The following is a 12,584-nucleotide window of genomic DNA, read 5'->3' on the forward strand; positions in this document are numbered from 1 at the left end:
GTTGGAGAAGAAGATAGACAACTAGCTGTAAAAGCATTAGCAGCGTTCTAAGCACCACTCATGTAATCTCTGGCCTATCTGAGTCAGTAGGATGCTCGTGTCCTGGGGGGACCTACACAAGCTAATTCATCCTTTAGGGAATCTGATAACCCTGTACAAAATCGCCTACGTGGTTCAGATTCATTCCAATGCGCCTTCTACAGCCAGTCTCTGGAAATCACTCCCATACTTTGCCCTTCCTTGATTTGAAGTAAGTATATCGCCCTCGGCCGTGAAAGTAATAGTTAAGATTTTAAATGAATCCTGAAGTGAACATGCAGCGATGGAGAGGAAGATAAGCCTGGCAGCAACAATAATAGTGGATTGTAGAGGGGCGAGGCAGGCAGGCAGGCAAAGACAGAGTTACAATTATCGAGGCAAGCGATAATGATGGCATGGACAAGACCCTTAGTGGGATCTTGCGCTAGGAAGGAATGGATGCAGTCAAGGATAACTCGCTCTTATAATGCTTAACCCCTTCAATCCCAGGGGTTTTTGGTACCTCAAACCCCGGAGCAATTTTGCCATTTTTGCGCTATGTCGCTTCAGCGATTATTCTCTTTTTTTCCTGTGAATAATGTACCCATGTAAACTATATATTGTTTTTTCAAGAAGACATAGAGCTTTCTTTTGATAACAATGTTAGAAGATTAGCTGAAAATTTCGAATGAGAAATTTAGTAAAAACTAGCGGAAATTAGAAAAAAACACCTAATTTTTTAAAAAATTCCCTCTGACTCCTCTTAAAATTAGGTAAATTAGGAAAATCCCCTCCGAGTTTATCAATTCAGTTGTCCTGATTTCAGAAATACCTAATTTATATAGATTTTACATACTTTCCCAGCACCAGGGAACATACTATAAGGTGTACATTTGTTGTGCAATTGATATGCTTATGGCTTAGCGGGTTTGAGGGTTGTGAACGGGGGCAGGAGAGTTATACTGGGTAGATGTTATGCTAGGGCAATAGGATGTAAGGTTTTTTTTTAAAAAAAAAAACATGTATTATCTTTTTTTATATATGTTTAATTTTTGTATTTTTTATATATATATATTTTTTTTTTTAATGGTTAGAGGTCCTCTTAAGGACCTTTTGAACATGTTAATGCCAGTGATGTCACAATGACATCACTTAGCTCACATTATTATTATTTTAATGATTTTTTATTTTTTAAATGACTAACCGTTTTTTTTTCTCCTTTTCTATTTCAGCACGGGAGGGGGGTGAGAGACATGGTCCTCACCAGCCCCTCCCAATAATCTATCCACTCTGTCCGCAACATGCCGAACCTGGGCACCTGGGAGACAGCAAACCATTTGGGTGCTGCGATCAGAGCTACAGATTACCCTGTCTATTTTCCTAGTTATTGAATCCCCTACCACCACAACCCTTCCTTTTGGATCCCCTGCACACTGGATGAGCAGCTCTCCCGCCTGTTAGAGAGAACAGCATTTTCCGGAAAGCCTACCTCTGAGGTCATGCTCACTTAAAAGGGCAAATTTGTTGGGATGGAGAAACTCTGGGCTGGCTTCCTCTTCCCTCCCCCACCGCAACCATGTCTTACTGTTACCCAGCTATGTGCCTGACTCCCTTCTGACTGATCTCCTCCCTCATAGCTAAAGGCCCCATCTAAACTCTGCTCAGTGAGCAAGAGACTCCTCTTAAGATTGTCAATCTCGCTGTGTTTCAATGTGCCTCTTCAGAGCACCAACCTCATCTTCCAGAGAGACCAATTGTTCACGCTTGCCACAGCGATATGGCATGATGTGGACTGAGTGAGATCTCCAAGCTTGCTCATACTTTATAGAGCAGGGGTTCTCAAACTGCGGCCCTCCAGCTGCTGCAGGACTACATCTCCCATAATGCTCCTTCAGCTAAGGGGCTGGCTGAGAAGTATGCGAGATGTAGTCCTGCAGCAGCTGGAGGGCCGCAGTTTGAGAACCCCTGTTATAGAGGGACGTGAGCACTTACAGAATTTAAACAATTACTTTATGGCCCTTACCCTACTTTCTCTTACAAATCTTGTGTTGCGCTAACTGCTGTGGTGCACAAACTGGCCACTTACAGAATGCAAGCCCCTTACTATGAGCAAGCTCTGTGAGTTTAACCACTTCCTTTATACAGAGCAACACAGTTAATGGATTCTAAACCCCACCCTTAACTAATTACACTACAAAATGGGGGGGGAAACACAGTTAAGCACAACACACAGGTTTTTTCTTTTCTGTGACAAACCCTTCCACCTTCTTGTTGCTGGTTGAGCTACAAACCGATGTTGGTATAGTTCTAATACCACTTCTCTGCTGCTGCTGTGGTGCACTAACTGGCCACTTACAGAAAGCAAGTCACTTAGAGAATGCAAGCCCCTTACCCAAATCATCTGTGTTGGCAAAATACAGGACCAAATCAACATCAGTGCTCCACAATCCTCAGAGTCTCTCATATTTAGGAAAGGTTCTGTCACAGGGAGTAAATTGGTTGATAATTTTTGAGGACTGAAAGAGCTAATGTCTCTGCATAGGCGAGGTTGTTGGGGGGGCAGGGAAGGAGTAGGAGTCAAGGTGAGAGAGGGGGAACTGAAGGAAGCTAAGGAGAAAATAAGGTCCAGGGTGTGACCGTTATTATGAGCATGGGAGGAAAGATGCTGTGTGAGGTTATGGAGGTAATGGAAATAAATGTACAAGCTACAGGACTCAAAGGGTATCAACTAGCATGTTTAAGTCCCGAAGAATAAGGGAGGGCCATCAGAGGAGAGGACGTGAGGAAGCCATAAGGAGAAGTAGCCTAGGGATGCTATATAACAGCAGCAGTGTGTAAGGAGGTGGGATTACATAACTGGACAGCATGGGCCTCAAATTAGGAGAAAGAGTTATGGAACAGAAGGAATGGGTTGAAAAGTGCAGGTAGGAGAGATTAAGAAGCCAACGGCACCACCCTTCCTGTCATCAGGTCTGGGAGTGTGAGTGAGGCGGAGGCAACGATAAACGAGAGAGCAGCAGGAGAGGCAGTGTTACAAGAGGTTAGCCAGGTCTGAGCAAAAGGGTGCAGGGAACTAGAGGTAAATCGGTTATGTATGACTGTTAGTTTGTTACACACAGAACATGCATTCCAGAGAGCAAAGGTAAAAGGAGGGTATGTGGGTAAGATTTTTCCTGAGTGTTCAATCGTGGCGGAAAGTGAAGGAAGAAAGAAGGGGGACACACGATTTGGAGAGATGTCCCTAGCTGCTAAAAGTAAAAGAGAGATTGACAGAAGATCAAAGAGAGGTGGGAGAGAGAGAGAGAGGTGGTGAAGGTGGCTGAGATGAGAGGCAAAGAAAGTAATGAGGGAGCAATACAGACAGCGTGGAGGTACTGGTGGCTGGAGAGTGATAACTGTTCTACTGATAATAGAGGAAATTTAGGAACAATAAGATTGTAACCATGGTAATTGGAGCATGATGGCCATGGGGATGGAATGGTGGTAGAGCAAACACAATAAACAGTATGCAGCACTTGGTGACTGTTCAGTGGTGTATTGATTTAAGGAAGTGGCTTAACTACAGGGGTCACAACTGCCATAGGGCTTGTCCCTCTAGGGGCTGGGGGACCCCTCATTCCTGTCTCCTTGGAGTCAGTCCAGGTGGGAAGGGCCCACTCTAAACAATTTTGAACCGGCATTGGGATACAGGAATGCAACAGGGTCACATTGCGCCAAGCAACCCCACAGTGAAACAGACCATGCGAGCAGCGGAACCAAACCTACAGGAGTGGTAAAGAGTACCTCTATGTACTGACGGTGACAGAAGGAAGGGCAGGGGCATGTGTATGTTTTTATGTGTATGAGCATTGGGCTACATGTATAAGTGTGTGTGGCCACGGATGTCTATGTATAAGTGTACGTAAGAATGAATGTCTATGTGAAAGCATTTGTATGTATGAAAAATGTGTGTATGTAGCATGAATGTGTATATATATAAGTGGTGTGAGAGGGTGTGTGTGTGTGTGTTAGAATGAGTGTGTACGTGTGTTCGTAAGTATGAGTAAGTGTATGTGTGTTAACATGTACATTTGTGTATCTGTGCTAGACTCTTGCAAAGTGGCAAAGAAGGCGCAGAGTGTTTGGGGGTTAGAGTGGAATTTTGATTTTGCTTGGGGCTATGGTGGCACTCACAAGCTGTTTAGGGGCAAAGGTGGCACTGTGGTACATGTTGGGGGGGGGGCAGGGCAATTTTCCCACAGGGGCCCTGTGGTTTTTAGTTATGCCCCTGCAGGGAGCCAACAATTTTTGTTCTTTATTTCCCTCCTTGTTGAACTCCCTCTGTAAACTCCTTAAATTGGCACTTAGTAAACTGGCACACATATGGAAAGTAGCTTGCGCCTCCAAAGTCACACCAGATATACAGAATGTCTGTTAGGTATGTACAAATTGATTAATGACCCTGCAATAAAATGAGATATATGGAAAGAGGGGAGGATAGGTTACAGGGTACTAATAATTCTATATAGACAAAGCAAAGGGCAAGCAGGGCAGCCAGCAATGATGCAGAACACAAACAGGGTAAAGGCAAAAAGTGGAATACCTGTAGGTGAGAGATGATAATCATCCTCAGAAATTTAAGTTATGATATCTATGCGAGATTGGCACACCATAGAAACAGTCTTAAAACACAGGTAAAATGCAGATGTTGCACGTTTTAGAGCTTGTCCACTGGTAGGAATACAATGTCTGATTTTCTTGTATTGCCTGGACGGCTTGGGGTAAAGCGGCAGTCTGTGTAGTCAGGGCCATTATGGCATCAGAAAACCCAGTGTGTTCCATATGTGGCTCAATTGGTTTGTAAGGAGTTGAGTTTCTGGAACACAGACAGGGGTTCTGGCAGCGAGTCAGTCACCAAAGGACCAAAAATACAGTACCACTCAAGGCTAAAAGTAAACAATAAACAGTGCAAAGGTGAATACCAGCAGTGAATATTTAGGAGCATAAGACATAGCAGCGTTCAAGGCAGGAGGCAACCAGTAGCAAAAAAAAGTTAAGCCAGGGGCCAAAGTCAAATGATTGCGCAGCACAGTCTCCAGCAGAGGAAGGGCATCAGACAACTGACTGAAGGGCTGCAGGTAATCACCACTCACCTGTACCTGTGAGACCTTCACCAGAAGCTGGCTCACCAAGAGCTGAAGGTTCACCTGTACAACCCCCCCTGTTCAGCTAAGCAGGTCACCAATAGCATAGTCCCTCCTCCTGAGGCGTGACCCTTGTGACCAAGTTCTGTTCGTTGTGTGCATGGGCCTCCGTATTGATGTGATTGAGGGGAAATACACCAGCTAAAGCCCAGTGTTGCTGCCTAACCAGGGAGACCAGGGGTCTGACATTTATATTGTATAGATGATGCATTGATACACACTGACCCTCACAACCGTCCTGCCTAAAAAATTATAGTCTAGACAATGGACCGAACTGGGGATGACTAAGTTGCCCTGCAACTTTAAGGCTAGCAGCCACAGAATGGCATAAGTGTAGCCACGGGCTGGATATTCACGACCATGGCTTCATCAAGCTGGTGGCTTACAATCACCCAATCTACCGTTGGAGTGGCGGTATCAGTAAATATAAAATTCTATTGAATACGGGCTCAGGTGGCTTTTCCCAGGTATGCCATATGACCAGTCAGTACCTGGTAGGGGCTGCCAGCGTTCTGGTAGTCAGCTCCTCAAACTAAAGCCTGCCTTGCTTTGAGACTGAGGATGAAGCCAAGTAGTATTTGGCAAAATCCCCTTCATACCCAAAAATAATCTATAAAGCCAATACACATCTCACCGTGTCTAACTCTTTGAGTGCTAGGGCTGAGTACAGTTTTCCATGCCAAGAGCTGGGCCAATTTGCAATTTTAATATGGTTACATTTCGATGACATTCCAATATATAGCTTATACTTTAGGTCAGGGGTGTCAACCTGCGGCCCTCCAGCTGCTGCAGGACTACATTTCCCATACTCCTCAGCCAGCCCCTTAGCTGAAAGAGCATTATGGGAGATGTAGTCCTGCAGCAGCTGGAGGGCCGCAGTTTGGACACACCTGCTTTAGGTAGTAAAATCTAAAAATTGTTTGTTTTAGGAATACTTAATATCTTTCTCTCTCTCGATATCTATCTATCTATCTATCTATCTATCTATCTATCTATCTATCTATCTATATCTCTACCTCTCTCTACCTCTCTCTCTCATCAAAAAGTATATGGGCACCTGCCACCTACAGTATATGAGCTTGTTGGACATTCTATCCTTCCAGGGGCAGTAAAATGGAGTTGCCCCCATCCCTTTGTGGTGATAGCAGCTTCCACTTTTCTGGGAAGGTTTCAAAAATGTTATGCTGTGTCTGGAAATTTGTGCTCATTTAGCCAAAATAACATTTGTCAGACATGGATGTTGGATTAAAGAGTGGAGGTCAATAGAGATCGAGGCCACTCAAATTCCTCCACACTAAACTCATTAAATCCATGTCTTTATGGACTGGTGCCTTAAAGTTTAAAGCATACAATTGTCTAAAATATATTTGTATGCTGTAGCTTTAACAATACCTATCACTGTAACCAAGAGGCATAGCCCAATCCTGGAAAAATGTCCCAGACCCTCATCCCTCCACCACCAAACTTTATAGTAGGCACTGCATTCCGGTAGATTCTCCTGGCATCTGCCAAATCCAGATTCTTCCATCAAAGTTCCAGATAGTAAAGCATGATTCATTACTCCAGAGATTACATTTCCATTGCTCCAGTGGCTGTGTGGTATCTCACAAAAGTAGTGAATACACCCTCACATTTTTGTAAATATTTTATTATATCTTTTTATGTGACAACACTGAAGAAATGACACTCTGCTACAATATCCCATGAGTTCATCGTGACACTCCCGTGTCGTTGTGGCTTCATGCAATAAATAGTTATTCTCAGTACCCTCAGTACCCTCATTGTGGGTCTGTGATTTTTTTGGACCCTCTGTCTCCTGTGACACCAGCACCTTTCTTCATAATGTTGTGAATTTTCTGCCCTGATGGGTGTTTCCAAATCCACTGTAAGTGCTACTATTGTGAAGTTGAAAAACAGCCCTTTCGAAAAATTACTGCAGTTTTTTCTGAAGTAATACTGCAGTTTTTTGGTCATGAAAAAACTGCAATGCTGCAGTTTTACTGCACATTTACTGCAGTTTTACTGCATTTGTACTTCACTGTACTGCAGTTTTACTGCAGTTGTTTTTTGTAAGGAAGTACAAATGCAATAAAGCTGCAGTACATTGAAGTACAACTGTAGGTTTGCATTATAATGATGTAAAAGTGCAGTAAACGTGCAGTAATACTGCAGTAAAAGTGCAGTATTACAGTTTTTTCCATGTCCAAAAAACTGCAGTTTTCTACAAACAAAACTGCAGTAATTTTTCGTAAGGGCTAGTATCTCACAAAAGTGAGTACACTCACATTTTTATAAATATTTTATTATATTTTTTCACGTGACAACACTGAAGAAATGACAATCTGCTACAATGTAAAGTAGTGAGTCTACAGCCTGTATAACAGTGTAAATTCGGTTTTCCCATCAAAATAACTCAACACACAGCCATTAATGTCTAAACCTTGGCAACAAAAAGTGAGTACACCCACTACAGTGCCAGCAGCACTCATGCAGGCCCAGACCATGACATGCCCACCACCATGCTTGACCTCCTCACCTGGTTAGCGTACATGGAACCATGAATGCCAACATGTACTGTGACATACTGAAGCAGAGCATGATTCCCTCCCTTCGGAGACTGGGGGCAGTATTTCAACATGATAATGACTCCAAACACAGATCCAAGACAACCACTGCCTTGCTAAAGAAGCTGAGGGTAAAGGCGATGGACTGGCCAAGCATGTCTCCAGACCTAAACCCTATTGAGCATCTGTGGGGCATCCTCAAACGGAAGGTGGGGGAGCGCAAGGTCTCTTACATCCACCAGCTCTGTGATGTCGTCATGGAGGAGTGGAAGAGGACTCCAGTGGTAACCTGTGAAGCTCTGGCGAACTCCATGTCCAAGAGGGTTAAGGCAGTGCTGGAAAATAATGGTGGCCACACAAAATATTGAGACTTTGAGCCCAATTTAGACATTTCTACTAAGGGGTGTAGTCATTTTTGTTTCCAAGGTTTAGACATTAATGGCTGTGAGTTATTTTCATGGGGAAACCAAATTTACACTGTTATATAGGCTGTACACTCACTGCAATGAAGTAGAGTCATTTCTTCAGTGTTGTCACATGAAAAGATATAATAAAATATTTACAAAAATGCAAGGGGTGTACTCACTTTTGTGAGATACTGTATATCCACTTCACAATAGTAGCACTTACAGTGGATTTGGGAACACCTATCATTCACAACTTTATGAAGAAAACAGTCCGTGGAAGGCAGGCACTGGTGTCACAGGAGACAGAGGGTCCAAAAAAAAATCACAGACCACAATGAGGGTACTGAGAATAACTATATTTATTGCATGAAGCCACAACGACATGGGCGTGTCATGATGAACTCATGGGATATAGTGGATGCATGGAAGGGTGGTTAGTTTCATTGTGTAAGCATTCAATTAGTTAATCTGATGTTGATTTAAATAAGTTTCTTTGTGCATGCCCTCTGTTCTGGCTAGAAGCGTCATCTTCCCAGAGGACCCCTGTGGGTCATGGCCCAACTGATAAGGGTCCTGAGTTATAGAAACTCCATTCCTAGCTTAAGTGGAGGGGGTTTCCATCACCTTTAACCCACCGTCACTTATTGGCAGATCAAAGATGAGAATCAGTTCTTGGAAAAGGTGTCATATAATTGGTCATGTGGCCAGAGGGGTGTTTTCTTGCAAAAGAGTCTGATTTAGGGGCAATACAGGGACCTCAAAGAAGAACTCCACGATATACTCTGATGGAAGGAGCTTCCACAGGCCTGCTTATTGAAGAAACTTGTGAGTGAGGGTCTTGTGTTTAAGTCCCATTGTTTGCCTGTTTTGTTTTTGTTGTATATGTTTTGGTTTTTTTGTAATTTTAGCACTGTGTAACATTTGTCTTTTTGTTATTAAAATATTCATTATCCAAATTTGTCTTTGGGCTTTAGTATTGATATCCACAAACCCTAAGAGAGGATAACACGTTACCAAATTATTATTTCCTAATTTCTGGAGGATATATATATATATATATTGGTTGCCCAGGGTGGGTTGATACATACATATAGAGATAGATATTTTAATTCGGATATCCTACGAATCTGGTATCAAAATCGTGAGTGGTGGCAGACTACCTGGGGGTTAGGGATACAGGCAGGATTTGGGGGTTAATTTGGTATAACTGATGCCTTGTTAAGGGGTGACGTTAGTAAAGCCAGACGCCTGGTGCTATTAACCCCTTCATGACCACACCCTTCACACCATCCCAGCTTGGCAAGTGTCACGGTCCGAGCTCCGGAACCCGACAAAGCCACTCACCGGAGTACCTGTTAGTCGCGGGTACCGGATCCCGCGACGCACCTTCTTCCTCCTCCACACCCAGCGTGAGTGCCTCTAGGGGCGTGCACGCCTTCAACAAACTTTATGCGTCCCTGAATAGAGACACCGGGGAACGCGCCTGGATGACGTCACGCTCGGGGGCGGAGTATCCCCCGAGCGACAAGTTTAAAACCCAGCACTGAGCTTGTTTTCTCCTGATTCCTGTTACCGATCCTGGCTATTCCTCTGACATTGCTGCCTTCTATTGTCCCGACCCTTGGCTACTTAACGGCTTTCCTGACTTCTTGTGTACCGACCTTGGCTTTTGTTTTGACTATGGTGCTCTCTGTTAACCTGAACCTGGCTTGTGCACTGGACTACGCTGCTCTCCCTGAGCCCGAACCTGGCTTGTATACTGGACTACGCTGCTCTCCGTTAACCGATCCCGGCTACGTGTACCGATTTCGCTGCATTTAGTTCACTTGTTCCTGTTGCATCTCGCCTCTGTGTTTTTTCCTGCATACCTGGACTCCATCTCCCCCAGCCTTACAGCAAGTAGTCCTGACCGTGACAGCAGAGACCGTGAACCAGTAATATTGTCGGGTTTAGTAGTCGGAGCCCAATATGCAAGGCTGGAGACGTGGGTGAATCAAAAGCGAGGTACCGGTAGGGATGAGATGTAGACGAAGTCAGGATAAGTAGAGGTCAGTTTAGGCAGGGAAGGTTCAGACACGATAAGGCAAGCGAAGGGTCAATATCCAATAAAACAATGATAAGGAATCACTGACGTATATACATAGAGAGCACAGTATATTTGAGCACTGAATTTACTAAAGGACACAGATTTATAGGAAGGAGGGAGGGATATTCCCTCTGATGTCAAGATTACTCTGATTCCATACACCTGGGAATGTTGCCAACTGTGCCTTTAAGAAGAGGATTTGTATGCACATGCGCCACTAGAGGGCGTGTGAGAGACAGAACGTGTTCTCCGTCTCTGTTGGGACGGCCCTACAGTTGTGTTCCGGCCGTCCTGAAGATCACAGTGCGTCACCGTCAACGCCGGGGAGTGAGCGGGTCTGCCCCTCTTCGTGTGTCGCCATAATGGCGGCGTGGGTCAGAAGGAGGACGCGGCGTGGGACCAAGGTGAGTACCGCGGCAGGGACCTGACAGTGCCCCCATCCTAGGATGCCGCCTCTGGAGGCATGTGGTACCCGGTTTGTCCGGATGCCGGAGATGAAAACGATGAATCAGTTTTGGAGCATGGACATCGGTGGCGGATTCCCACAGTCTTTCTTCCGGGCAGTATCCCTTCCATTGTATGAGATATTCCAGGGATCTTGTCTGATACGCGAGTCTAGGATCTCCTGAACCTCATATTCGGGTTCTCCTGTTATGATGACCGGAGCTGGAGGCGTGGAGCCCCTAGATGGATAGGGATCGGGAACAGCCGGTTTCAGGAGCAATATGTGGAAGGAAGGATGTACCTTGTACAGGGCCGGACTGGGACTGAAAAGCAGCCCTGGAAAAATTTGGAGACCAGCCCCATATAGTTTATCTCACGGTGAAGCTCTTATACCCACACGCACCCCTTATACACACCCGAGTCACACTATGTGCAATTCTTTTTATCTCATTATTTGTATTAAAATGCCAGAAAGCAAAAGTGTTAAAAGGCCCTAATAAATGAAATACATTACACATAATAGGATCAAAACATTTACTACTGCGAACATTGTTAGATGAAAGAGTTCCATTTTATTTAGTGGAACAAAACACTGATCACATTATTCTTCACGATATTCTGGTAAGAAACTTTTATTTCATGTAGACTATTTTTTTCCATGTTTAATAAAAGCTATGATTGAGACATGTTTGGTTTTTATTTCCTTTCATTTGACAACCTACCCCCGAGTTATGCACCTCTGCCCCCAGGCTTGCCACTCTGCCCCCCTGATATGCCTTCTAACCCCCTATATGCCACTCTGCCTCCAGAAATGCCTTATACCCCCTATATGCCACCCTGCCTCCAGAAATGCCTTATACCCCCTATATGCCACTCTGTCCCATGATATGCCTTCTAACCCCCTATATGCCACTCTGCCATATAGGGGGTTAAAAGGCATATCATGGGGCACTCTGCCTCCAGAAAAGCCTTATGCCCCACTATATGCCACTCTGCCTCCCTGATATGCTTTATACCCTCTCTTTATACCCTCACTCTGCATCCAGAAATGCCTTATACCCCTATATGCCACTCTGTCCCATGATATGCCTTCTAACCCCCTATATGCCACTCTGCCATATAGGGGGTTAAAAGGCATATCATGGGACAGAGTGGCATATAGGGGGGTATAAGGCATTTCTGGAGGCAGAGTGGCATAAAGGGGGTTAAAAGGCATATCATGGGGCACTCTGCCTACAGAAAAGCCTTATGCCCCCTATATGCCACTCTGCCTCCCCGATATGCTTTATACCCTCCTATATGCCCCTCTGCCGCATGACATCCCTTTTAACTCCCTTTATGCCACTCTGCCTCCAGATATGCCTTGACCCCCTATATGTCACTCTGCATCCAAAAATGCCTTATACCCCTATATGCCACTCTGGCATATAGGGGGTTAAAAGGCATATCATGGGACAGAGTGGCATATAGGGGGGTATAAGGCATTTCTGGAGGCAGAGTGGCATATAGGGGGACACACTTACATACACACACATGCCGATTTTTTTTGTTTTTAACAAATACAAAAAACATTATACAGTACAAAAAATACATTATTTTACTCACCTTCTACTTCTCTTGACTTCCTGGTAGCTGCACACTGTTCTCCTCTATGCTGACAGGAAGTCACTGACCTGACATCCGGTGCTGCGGCAGTCTGAGTGCGAGGGGGCGGAGCTTCCACCTCACGCTGCTCCCATCACTATGCAGCCATCAGACTGCTGGGAATGTAATCTAAACGGCCGGTGCGTGCTGATGCCGCCGGCCGGAGCTACTTTAACACTTTTTTTTAATTTATACGGTAAGGTGGATCGGCTTGCCATATAAAGTAAAAAAAAAGTAT

Source organism: Sceloporus occidentalis, unplaced genomic scaffold (genome assembly GCF_023333645.1).
Source record: "Sceloporus occidentalis isolate IW3139 unplaced genomic scaffold, rSceOcc1.0.p SCAF_239, whole genome shotgun sequence".
Taxonomy (NCBI): Eukaryota; Metazoa; Chordata; class Lepidosauria; order Squamata; family Phrynosomatidae; genus Sceloporus; species Sceloporus occidentalis.